This window comes from Podarcis vaucheri, assembly GCF_965113315.1.
Source record: "Podarcis vaucheri genome assembly, chromosome: 16".
Classification (NCBI taxonomy): domain Eukaryota; kingdom Metazoa; phylum Chordata; class Lepidosauria; order Squamata; family Lacertidae; genus Podarcis; species Podarcis vaucheri.
Genome location: NC_138754.1, coordinates 8,326,783 through 8,338,490, shown reverse-complemented (window position 1 = coordinate 8,338,490; position 11,708 = coordinate 8,326,783). Strand labels below are relative to the sequence as shown.

Below are 11,708 nucleotides of genomic sequence, written 5' to 3'. Positions count from 1 at the left end.
GAAATTCATCCAAAACTATAATAATGGTCAATCTCTGGAGTTTCGAAACTTGCCGAACACAGAATGTGAAACAAAGATTTCAGTATTTCATATTTGGAGTCAGTGGTACCCCCTCTAGCAAAAATGCAAGCTGTTCAAATATTTCTTTGCCTGTTGATACCAGCAAAGGGATCGCAGGAAAGTTCTTTACCAGCCACTCTGCTTAGTTACACACCTCTGTTTTCCCAAAGCCTTTGTTTTCCATCCACCATTAAATTTGAAGGAGCTTTGAGGGTATGAATGAAAAGAGTGCAGCTTATGATGGGACACAGGTAAGAGACGAGTGGTTATGCAATGCGGTGCAAGCCTGTGATTATGTGTGGGGACACTGCTGTTAGCAGCTGGCTTTAAATATCTGATCCATGGGGAATCTTGTTCAGAACTAGCTGGAGCTGTGAGATGTTTGCAGAGGTGATGGTATTTGATGCCCTCTGGAAATGTGGAAGAATACCCCATTAATGCTAAAAAAAAATTGCCTAGCCACTTTGGTGCTTGTCATGCAAAAATGCATTCATGTTTTTATTTTGGTAGCATCTATAGAGGTGTTGAGCAAGGAGTGTTACTGATGCAGCAAAGTAGGGGAAGTAGCTCAGTGGTAGAGCATCTGCTTTTGCATGTAGAAGGGCCCAGGTTCAATCTCCAGGTAGGACTGGTGGGAAAATACACCTGTATGAATTCCACTGACTGTGTAGACCAGTGTTTCCCAAACTTGGGTCTCCAGCTGTTTTTGGACTACAGTTCCCATCATCCCTGACCACTGATCCTGCTAGCTAGGGATGATGGGAGTTGTAGTCCAAAAACAGCTGGAGACCCAAGTTTGGGAAGCCCTGATGTAGATGGTACTAAACACACACACCCCTTGATCATTCAGGACTGGTAGCTTTGCCGAAGAATTGATGCTTTTGAATTCTGGTGCTGGGGAGTCCCATGGACTGCAAGAAGACCAAACCTCTCCATTCTGAAAGAAATCAGCCCTGAGTGCTCACTGGAAGGACAGATCCTGAAGCTGAGGCTCCAGTACTTTGGCCACCTCATGAGAAGAGAAGACTCCCTGGAAAAGACCCTGATGTTGGGAAAAATGGAGGGCACAAGGAGAAGGGGACGACAGAGGACCAGTGGCGTAGCGTGGGGGGTGCAGGGGGGGCCGGCCGTACCAGGCGCAACATCTGGGGGTTAGGGTTAGGGGGCGCAAATCCACGGGTTAGGGGGCGCAAATTACTTGCCTTGCCCTGGGTGCTGACAACCCACGCTACGCCACTGCAGAGGACGAGATGGTTGGACAGTGTTCTCGAAGCTACTAGCATGAGTTTGACCAAACTGCGGGAGGCAGTGGAAGACAGGAGTGCCTGGTGTGCTCTGGTCCATGGGGTCACGAAGAGTCGGGCACGACTAAACAACAACAACAATGCCCATCGCTTGCAGCCTTGCTAGCCTCCAGAGAAAACACCTTCAAAAACCTGTCACTTGACCTGACCTGAACTACCAGCACATATGTCTTGCCTTGTTTCCAGAACTAAGAGAAAATTCTCTTTCTGCCCACACCAGGGATTTTCATTTAGCAGTTCACATGTAAAATGGTGCGTGTGGTTCAGGGTTTATTTTCTACTTCATGACATTTACATGTTGCTCTGTCGGTAGAATAAGTCTCAAGCCAGTTTCTTGAGCTGAGAAGCCAGATATTGCATATATATTTGCATCAGCTGCAGAGCTCGCAAAGCCTAAAATAACCCCCCCCCCCTTTCTACTGAAGAAAGTGGTACAGCCCAAAACAAAAGCTTTTGCTCCCTTTCGAGTCCGCCGAACGTATATATTGCCTTTCATGGAACGGGCTGGCCACGCCCCGCTTCCCCCCCCCTCCCCAAGCTTTGATGGTCCCGAGGCGCCTATTGGCCGGAATCTTGGCGGCTGCCTGTGCCGACGCTTCCCATTGGCTGCCGGCCTTGGTGTGCTTCCACACGTTCCCAAAGGCTGTTCTTTATGTTATTGTTGTGAACAAGTTGCAAAGCGGAGGGGCTGATTTTGTTTTTCCAAGTGTTGGGAAGGCGGGTGGGTTGCTGAGCAGGAGGGACCAACCAGCGCCTATGGGGTGAGTACCTAGCTCATTCCCAACGGCTTCCATTTTTCCTCCCCCTGCATATTATTTTATTATCCACCCCTTATATGATTTCTTTGCACCCCGCAACTGATGCGCACACCTCTCCCCAGGTCCAGGAATAGCTGGCTCGCCCGACTACTGTCAACTGGTTGTCTAAAGAAAATCAGATCTGAACTATAACTTCCCTCCCCAATTCCCTTCCCCTGCACCCAGCACCATCACCAGAGCCCGTAAGAACATAAGAAGATCCCTTCTGGATCAAACCAGCAGCCTATCTAGTCCAGCATCCTGTCCTCACAGTGTCCAGATGCCCGTAAGAACCCAGGAATCAGGTAGACTGGCCCTGGCGCTGGAGGTTCCACAAGAGCATTAAAACACCCTGGCTACTGGATCAGACCAGCAGCCCATCTAGTCCATGATCCTGTTCTCCTGGTGGCCAGCCATGCGCCCCAATGGGAAGCTGCAAGCAGAACCTGAACACAAGAGCAGCTCTTGCCTCTTGCGGTTTCTAGTAGCTAATATTCAGAGGCACATCACTGCCTCCGACAGTGGAAGCAGACAGCATAGTCATCAGGGTCAGTAGACACCGAAAGCCTTGTTTCCCATGCATTTGTCTAATGCTCTTTTAAAGTCACACAAGGCTGGTGGCCATCAGTACACCTTGTAGGAGAGAGTTCCACAGTTTAGCTGCTCTGCGAGAGAGAAGAAGGGCTTTTCTTTTATACGATACGATAATCTTTATTGTCATTGTCCCCAGTGGCGTAGCGTGGGTTGTCAGCACCCGGGGCAAGGCAAGTAATTTGCGCCCCCTAACCCGTGGATTTGCGCCCCCTAACCCTAACCCCCAGATGTTGCGCCCGGTGCGGCCGCCCCCCCTGCACCCCCCACGCTACGCCACTGATTGTCCCATACAGGAAACCGAAAATCTACACCAGATATTCACAAACCAACAAGCCAGCTTTCCCAGCCCGGTTAGCCCCCTAAAAACTCTGACACCCCATAATTAAATACAATATACTGCCATAGAAACTACCTTACACTGCGTTTAAAACCAAAATCGCATTTGAATAGAAACTGTTTCTCAGGCGGCTGGTCCTTATCTGTGGGTGGCGCTGTGGCCTAAACCACTGAGCCTCTTGGGTTTGCCGATCAGAAGGTCAGTGGTTTGAATCCCCGTGATGGGGTGAGCTCCCGTTGCTCTGTCCCAGCTCCTGCCAACCTAGCAGTTCAAAAGCACACCAGTGCAAGTAGATAAATAGGTACCGCTGCAGCGGGAAGGTAAAAGGCGTTTCCGTGCTATCTGGTTTCCGTCACGGTGTTCCGCTGCACCAGAAGCGGTTTAGTCCCCTCTGGCCACATGACCCGGAAAGCTGTCTGTGGACAAACGCCAGCTCCCTCGTCCTGAAAGCGAGATGAGTGCCGGAACCTAATAGTTGCCTTTGACTGGACTTAACGGTCCAGGGGTCCTTTACCTTTTTTACCTTACCTGAACCTTCACCTTCATTGGATGTTCAGTGTTATAAGAGAGGGAGGGGGAAAACCTTTCTATTCACTTTTCCCTCCCTCCTGTGTTTTTCCAGAAACTTGGATTTGTTGCTGCCTCTGGCAGAGACAAAGCATAACCATAATCAACAGATGTGTAGTTTGTGGGACTTTTTTATTATTCTCTTGGAAGGGAGAAGGGTTTATAGGGTGTGAAAACATTGTGTCTGCTATCTTATAGTGTCCCAGGCTCGCAAGAGATTAATTTCTCTCCTCCTGTTGTTGTGTCTGTGGAACCGCCAAGGATTTTCCCAGAGTTTGCTCGGAAATCAGCTTGCTGAGACACAGCAATGCACAACAAGAATGTGTTATATGGAGGGAGGATTTGCGTTCCCACACCTGCCCCTCACGCAATATTTCCATCTCTGCCCCATGAATTCTGGTGTTTGTTTTTTTCCCATTTGCAAATGCTCCTTTCAGAAAAAACACCCGCTCTGTGTTCTCCCTTATAAGGAAAGATTGCCACGTTTGGGACTCTTTCGTTTAGAGAAAAGGCGGCACGGTTTATAAAACGATGCGTGGCATGGAGGAAGCGAGTAAAGGAAAGCTTTTATCCCTCATAACACCAGAAGTCGTGGAAGTGCAGTGAAGCTGAATGTTGGAAGATTCAGGGCAGATAAACATTCAGCGCTTAGTTAAGACTGTGGAACTCATGGCCACTAGAGGCAGCGATGGCCACCTACTCTGTTTGTTGACATCCGTCTGTCTTGAGAGATAATGGAGGGGAGTCAAACCAGCACCAAAGTGCCCTCTTTGGGGCACAAGCCTCGGCCGTGTGTCTGGTGGTCCTGGGCTGCACAGACCCCCCCTCTCAGCCTCACTGATGTAGTCAAAAAGAAAACGGCAAGACATTTGACACCAGCTTGGCTGCAGAAGTTGCTGGAAGGAGGAATACAAGGCGCCGTCCAACCGTCTTAGGGGCTCCACTCTGGATTTGTGAAGGATTTATTCCTAAGACTTTTCTTCTCCCAAAGGTAGAGGTTTAGGATCAGAGTTTTCCTTCTTCTAGAGGTTTTCCTTCCTTCCCAGGTGGATGAGCCCCATCTGCCCCTCACTTCTTTCTACATCAGGGGTCAGCAAACTTTTTCAGCAGGGGGCCAGTCCACTTCCCTCAGACCTTGTGCGGGGGCCATACTATATTGTTTTTTGGGGGGGGAAATGAATGAATCCCTATCCCCCGCAAATAACCCAGAGATGCATTTTAAATACAGTCATACCTCGGGCTGAAGTAGCTTTGGGTTGAGCGTTTTCGGGTTGCTCTCCGCGGCATTACGGAGCGCGTTACTTCTGGGCTTCGCCGCTCGCGCATATGCTCAAAATGACATCACGCACATGCGCAGAAGTGGTGAATCTCGACCCTCGCAGGTGCGGATTGCGTTCGCTTCAGGATGTGAACAGGGCTCCAGAACGGATCCCGTTCGCATCCAGAGGTACCACATTCTGCTCATGTGAAAACACCAGGCAGGCCCCACAAATAACTCAGAGATGCATTTTAAATAAAAGGACACATTCTACTCATGTAAAAACACGCTGATTCCCGGACCATCCGCGGGCTGGATTGAGAAGGCGATTGGGCTGGATCCGGCCCCCGGGCCTTAGTTTGCCTACCCATGTTCTACAGCCTTCTCGTCCCAAAAGAGACCCACTCTTGGTCTCGTCCGCTCAGTCCTCCAGAGCCTGTTTTCGCATGCAGGGGAAGCCCCTAACTCTCCTAGGGTTTGAGACCCATTGACTCCCCTCATCTGCTTTAGCTGGCCAGTCAAAGCTGTTTCCTGGGATGTGGGTGCTATCGCATGCCAAGAGCTTCTGGGAGCCACAGGTGAGAGCTGAGTGCGGGGTGGGAACCAAAGGTGGACAAACTGCCCCAGCAGGAGCATGCGTGCCCCCCCCCCTATCAGAGGCACTAGTAAAGTAAAGGGACCCCTGACCATGAGGTCCAGTCGTGGCCGACTCTGGAGTTGTGGCACTCATCGCGCTATATTGGCTGAGGGAGCCGGCGTACAGCTTCCGGGTCATGCGGCCAGCAGGACTAAGCCGCTTCTGGCAAACCAGAGCAGCACATGGAAACGCCATTTACCTTCCCGCTGGAGTGGTATCTATTTATCTACTTGCACTTTTGTGCTTTCGAACTGCTAGGTTGGCAGGAGCTGGGACCGAGCAACGGGAGCTCACCCCGTCACAGGGATTCAAACTGCCGACCTTCTGATCAGCAAGTCCTAGGCTCTGTGGTTTAACCCACAGCGCCACCCGTGTCCCTTATCAGAGGCACTACCTCTCCCCTAACCCCCCCCCCACCAACTCTGATGGCTCTATAAGAGGATTGGACAGATTCATGGAGGACAGGGCTATTGAACAGCCTGGATAGCTCAGCTGGTTAGAGCATGGTGCTAATAATGCAAAGGTTGCAGGTTCGATCCCCATAAGGGGCAGCTGCGTATTCCTGCAATGCAGATGATCTTCAGGGTCCCTTCCAGTTTTATGATGTCTATGATCAATGGCTCTGCCAGAGGCAGTGATGCTTTGGAATCCCACAGAGGGGAAGAGTTGCTCTTGTGGTCAGATCCTGGTTCCCCAGTGGCCGCTGTAAGCATAGGATGCCATTGGCCTGATCTAGCAGGCTTTTCCTGTGTTCCCCTTAAACGTCTAACGCCCCCCAAAGAAGGATGCTTATTCTCTGAATTAAAATCTGAATTGCCTGTGACTCTCGCATCTCCCCAGAACAGTTGACCTGGGGTAATCAGTGTGAATGGTTATCCTCCGGAGGTTGTGGATTACAAAGAGAGCCAGCATGGTGTAGTGGTTAAGAGCAGTGGACTCGTAATCTGGTGAACCGGGTTCGCTTCCCCGCTCCTCCACATGCAGCTGCTGGGTGACCTTGGGCCAGTCACACTTCTCTGAAGTCTCTCAGCCCCACTCACCTCACAGAGTGTTTGTCGTGGGGGAGGAAGGGAAAGGAGAATGTTAGCCGCTTTGAGACTCCTTAAGGTAGTGAGAAAGCGGAATATCAAATCCAAACTCTTCTTCTTCTTCTTCTCCCATCATCCCTGAACTTTGGCAATGCTGGATGGGTCTGGTGGGGTACACAAAAGTCTGGCGGGTGCAGCCTTGATAGAGCCCTCAGCCTGAACTACAGTACTTTGCAGGGTTGTTGTGCAGGTTAAGACAGGGGAGAATCCTTCATTCTTTTGGAAGAGTGAGCAAAAAAAAAAGAGAAGGTAACAGATACTAAATAACAGTTACAGGTAGGTAGCCATGTTGGTCTGCCATAGTCAAAATAAAAAAATTCCTTCCAGTAGCACCTTAAAGACCAACTAAGTTAGTTCTTGGTATGAGCTTTCGTGTGCATGCACACTTATCTGAAGAAGTGTGCATGCACACGAAAGCTCATACCAAGAACTAACCTGGTTGGTCTTTAAGGTGCTACTGGAAGGAATTTTTTTAAGATACTAAATAAATGAAGGAGGCAAAATTTGGGCAGTGAATCACCCTGAGATACAGAGGACAGGTGCCTCCACAGCTAGTATTTTGGGGTTTTTTGTGCCTAATGAAAGACATTTACACATTTAGTCAGTCTGACACTTTAGTCTGCGCCTGGCACACACTTTGGGAAATGTTGATAGGGACTTTCTGGCTCAAGTCAAGGTTCCTGCTGCCTGATTTTGATGCCAACAGGCTGAAATTCAACAGGCGCAGTTCCCAACTCTACCCCCCCCCCCGACCTGGGATACGACAGTGTGGGGAGCCAAGGCCTGTGAATTGGTGGGAGGAAGGAGAGACTGCTCTGATCTTTTATAAGTCTCAGGAGAGAGGTAATAACCAGGGGATATTACAGGGGAGAGGGACACGGGTGGCGCTGTGGGTTAAACCACAGAACCTAGGACTTGCTGATCAGAAGGTCGGCAGTTCGAATCCCTGTGACAGGGTGAGCTCCCGTTGCTCGGTCCCTGCTCCTGCCCACCTAGCAGTTCGAAAGCACGTCAAAGTGCAAGTAGATAAATAGGTACCACTCCAGCAGGAAGGTAAACAGTGCTTCCGTGCACTGCTCTGGTTCGCCAGAAGCGGCTTAGTCATGCTGGCCACATGACCTGGAAGCTGTACACCGGCTCCCTCGGCCAATAAAGCGAGATGAGCGCCGCAACCCCAGAGTCGGCCACAACTGGACCTAATGGTCAGGGGTCCCTTTACCTTTTTATTACAGGGGAGAGCGAAGAATAGAAGCTGCTCAGTTATTGTTGTTAAGTTCTGGAAGAGAGAAGAAGGGCTAAAGGGGTAATCCTAGCTATGGTTGCCCCGATTGGGAAAGGAAGCAAGATCTGGTGCATAAAGCACGGGTGGGGAGCCTCAGGTCTGGGCATTGAATGTGGCCCTCCAGACTTCTTTCTCTGGTCCTCGGGGCATTTCCCAGGCCTTCACTGGTCCTGCTTCATGCTAGGTTTTTTGGAGGAGGATGACCGGAATGTGTCCTCAAACTCTCCACATGCTCCTTTGGTTCCCTGGACAGAGGATAGAGAGGTAGGCGCAGGTGTAGAAACTCACCTGCCATACAAAGGTGAAATTTGCATTTGTTGCCCTGCCAACTTCCCCTTAGCCTCTCCCACCCTCAGCCCTGGCTTACAGGTTCAAGTGCAGTGTGGCAGTTTAAAGGGCCTGGGAATTCAGGGATATCTTTTTTTTAAAAAAAATTGTGTGTCCTTGTTTCTCAATTTGATCCTTTTACATGGTTTTATATGTCCTTGTATTTTATGCATTTTATGCATTGCTGTTATTTTTATTGATTATAGTTTAGTAATTATTGCAATTGCTAAGACTGGATTTGCTTAATTATCAATTTCTGATTTTCAGTTTTGCTGTTTACTATTGTATTCTAATGGCTTGCTGAACATTGCTTTCTTGGATAGAAGCTGTTTGTTCCAAAGTTATGTCTTTATTATGACATTTTCATATTGGATCAGATTGTGATCAGGCGCGTGTGTGATCTCTGCCGCCTGTTTTGCTGTTTCTCCGGCTTTGAAAACCCGCCTCGCGCGCAGTAATCTGGAAAGGCGGTATGCAAATCAAAATGAACAGAGATGGGCAAGGTACAGGGTTCGAATCCTCCCCACTCAGCCATCTGCGCGCTCCCCCCCCCCCAGCCTACTTCCCAGAGTTGTTGTAAGGACCAAACAGGGAAGGGAAGCGTGATCTCCTGGGATAAGAAAGACGGGGGTGGAAAATGTCAATAAATATCTCGTTCGGTTGAGAGAGAGGCGGGAGATGGGGAAGCGGGAGGGCGGCAGGGGCTGCGCTCAGCCTGACCCCGTGGAGAATTCGCTCTTTGCTTTTTCCCATCTCCCTCCCTCTCCCTCTTTCTCTCTCTCCCCCCGAGGCGAAGCTGCGGCTGACAGCATGACTAGCAGGCAGGCGATTGTCTGGCTCGGCTGTGTTTAGTCTGCGCCTTCGCCGCCGCCTCCTTCCCCGTCTTTCGCTCCCATTTGGAGAAGGGAGCGCAAAGAGAGCGCGCGCTCCTCTCCAAAGCAGCCGCCGCCGACGCGCGTCCCGCCGCCTTCGAGGGGGGCTTAATCCGCCTGCCACGTCCAGGGGAGCATGCCTGAGCCCCGCGGAGAGCATCCGTGCACCCCGGAGAGGGATCGCCCATAGCCGGTGAGTTTCCCCCCCTGTTTGATTTGGCAGGAGGGTCTCCCGCATCGCTGCCCCCCCCCCAACCTTTCCACGCCACTTCTGGGCACCGGGGTCCGGAGTTTCCTCTCCTCCAGCTTCAGATCGCTGCCCCTCCTTTCCCTGTCCCCCACCCCACTTCTCCGGGAGGGGCCGAGGCAGCTCATCTGCTTGGCCTGCGAAAGGTCCCAGGCATCGCCAGCTAGGGCTGGGAGGAGAGGCCCCTGCCTGAGGGTTTGTGCTTTGTTCAGAACGATGAGGACTAGAACCTTGCATTGTTTATGGGGAAAGGCTGCAGCGCGGTGGCTTTGTGCGCAGGTGGTGCCAGGTTCGATTCACGATGGCATCTCCGGAGAGATGCACACACACACCCTCCTGGCCGAAGCCCCGGGGGGCTGCTGCCGGCCCGTGTTGACAATACTGAGCTAGATAGACCAACCATCTGACTCAGTGCAAGGCAGTTTTTGTGTGTTTCTGTGTCATTTCAAGTTGATTCCCGCCTCTAAGTCTCTGTACCTGGATGTGCTGCTTGGGGGACATTTATATGTTTGACTGGGCTACATTATCCCCACCAGCTTTGACCCATGCTTGGGCCCAAAGAGAAAGTGTGGGGAGAGAAAGAACCCAGGAGTCCGGGACCTCCCATTCCACTCCCCCACCACCACGAGTCTTCCCTCTGCTCACCTCTAACACTAGGCTCTACTTCTCTTCTGAGCGAAAGAACCCTGGGTTGAGTTTGATGCTCTTTCTGCCCTGAGCAGACACAGTCAAACAAAGCAAGCTAGTTTTTAACTGCTGATTTCAATGTGTGTCTACTCAGCGTCGGATAAACACTGCACCCCAATATTATTTTATCTGCCCACCCAGAACATGGAAGACAAAAACAAAACGAAACCTCTAGTCGCTCTTTTCCCCTTTCCTCTTTCCCCAGGGAGCTCAGACTGGTGAATAAATATCCTTCTCTTCTGAAACTTATTAAAGGGCAGGGAATCTTGCACGTGACCCACCCACAGTCTCCAGTTTTTCTGCCGCGATGGCTGGGCGTCACGCCTCCCTGTCCCTTCTTCCAAAGTTACAGGGAGGAATCCTTTTCCCCTCGCATGACTCCCGTCATCCTGGCACAAGCACGTTCCTTTATTGCTGCTACATCCATTCTTGTTTTATTCCAGGATTAGGTGGGGGACGGTCACCTCCCCGAATGTGGCCTTACGCCAAGTCAAAATGTTGGTCTGTTCAGCTCGGACTGGCAGTGCCTCTTCAGACTCTGGGTATCTTCTGTGTGTGCAAAGCATATTCTCAACCAGTGACTTTGTGGCCTTTCCCTTAAATGTAACGCTAAGTTTCTAGTCCTCATGGTCAAATGTATTCTATGTTGTAAAGGTAAAGGGACCCCTGACCATTAGGTCCAGTCGTGACTGACTCTGGGGTTGCGGCGCTCATCTCGCTTTATTGGCCGAGGGAGCCGGCATACAGCTTCCAGGTCATGTGGCCAGCATGACTAAGCCGCTTCTGGCGAACCAGAGCAGCGCACGGAAACGCCGTTTACCTTCCCGCTGGAGTGGTACCTATTTATCTACTTGCACTTTGACGTGCTTTCGAACTGCTAGGTGGGCAGGAGCAGGGACCGAGCAACAGGAGCTCACCCCGTCGCGGGGATTCTAACCGCCGACCTTCTGATCGGCAAGTCCTAGGCTCTGTGGTTTAACCCACAGCGCCACCCGCACATTGCAGGGGGTTGGACTAGATGAACCTTGGGGTCCCAAATCTACAATTCTAATAAAGGCCTGGTTTAAATGCGGATGTAGGAATCCGCCTTATGCTGACTCAGACCATTGCTCTGTCCGGCTCAGTGGTGACTGTTTTTCCACCTCACTTCTTCCAAAGATTTTTGTCTTATGTCTCACTTAGGTACGTTTCTGGCTTAGATATATTTTTGACCAGCGAGGCTGCTCAGTTACGTTCCAAAGAACCTTTGCTTTCTTTCCTTTCTAAGCCGGGCAAACTTACTAGCTCTCATGGTTCTAAGCAATGATAGAAGATAGGCGGGTGCAATCTCAGAAAGCCTCAGGGAGTTTCCAAATGAGGTGCCCATCTTTTAGAAGAGAATCGGTGGCTCTCCAGCCATTGCTCGACTACAACTCCCATTATCCATGACCGCTGGATGCGCTGCACGATGGGAGTTGGAGTCCCGCAATATTTGGAGAGTTCCCTGTCCCGCTTTAGAAGTCGGATACTTCAGAGCCTTGCTCATGGCCCCTTATCTCTGCTCTCCATGAATTCCAGAATAATTCCTGGAAAGTAGTAAAAGCATTTGCATAATAAATTGGGTCAAGGCAACAGAGGTTTTGCTGGAAATCTGCATAACGTAAACATGCTT

The 11,708-nt window shown here is 50.6% G+C and overlaps 1 protein-coding gene across 3 annotated transcripts in view; it reads left to right on the top strand.

The window, feature by feature from the left end:
- The first annotated feature begins 2,018 nt into the window (after positions 1-2,018).
- Positions 2,019-11,708, top strand: part of LOC309520447 (mothers against decapentaplegic homolog 4-like) — a 36,375-nt gene continuing 26,685 nt past the window's right edge. Inside the window, exon 1 of one of the 3 annotated variants that reach the window (XM_082202242.1) lies at positions 2,019-2,125. The gene's annotated coding sequence lies outside the window, so the exon portion shown is untranslated. Of the gene's footprint in view, positions 2,126-8,502; positions 9,317-11,708 lie in introns of those variants that run through there. The other 2 variants (XM_082202241.1, XM_082202244.1) reach the window with 2 other exon arrangements.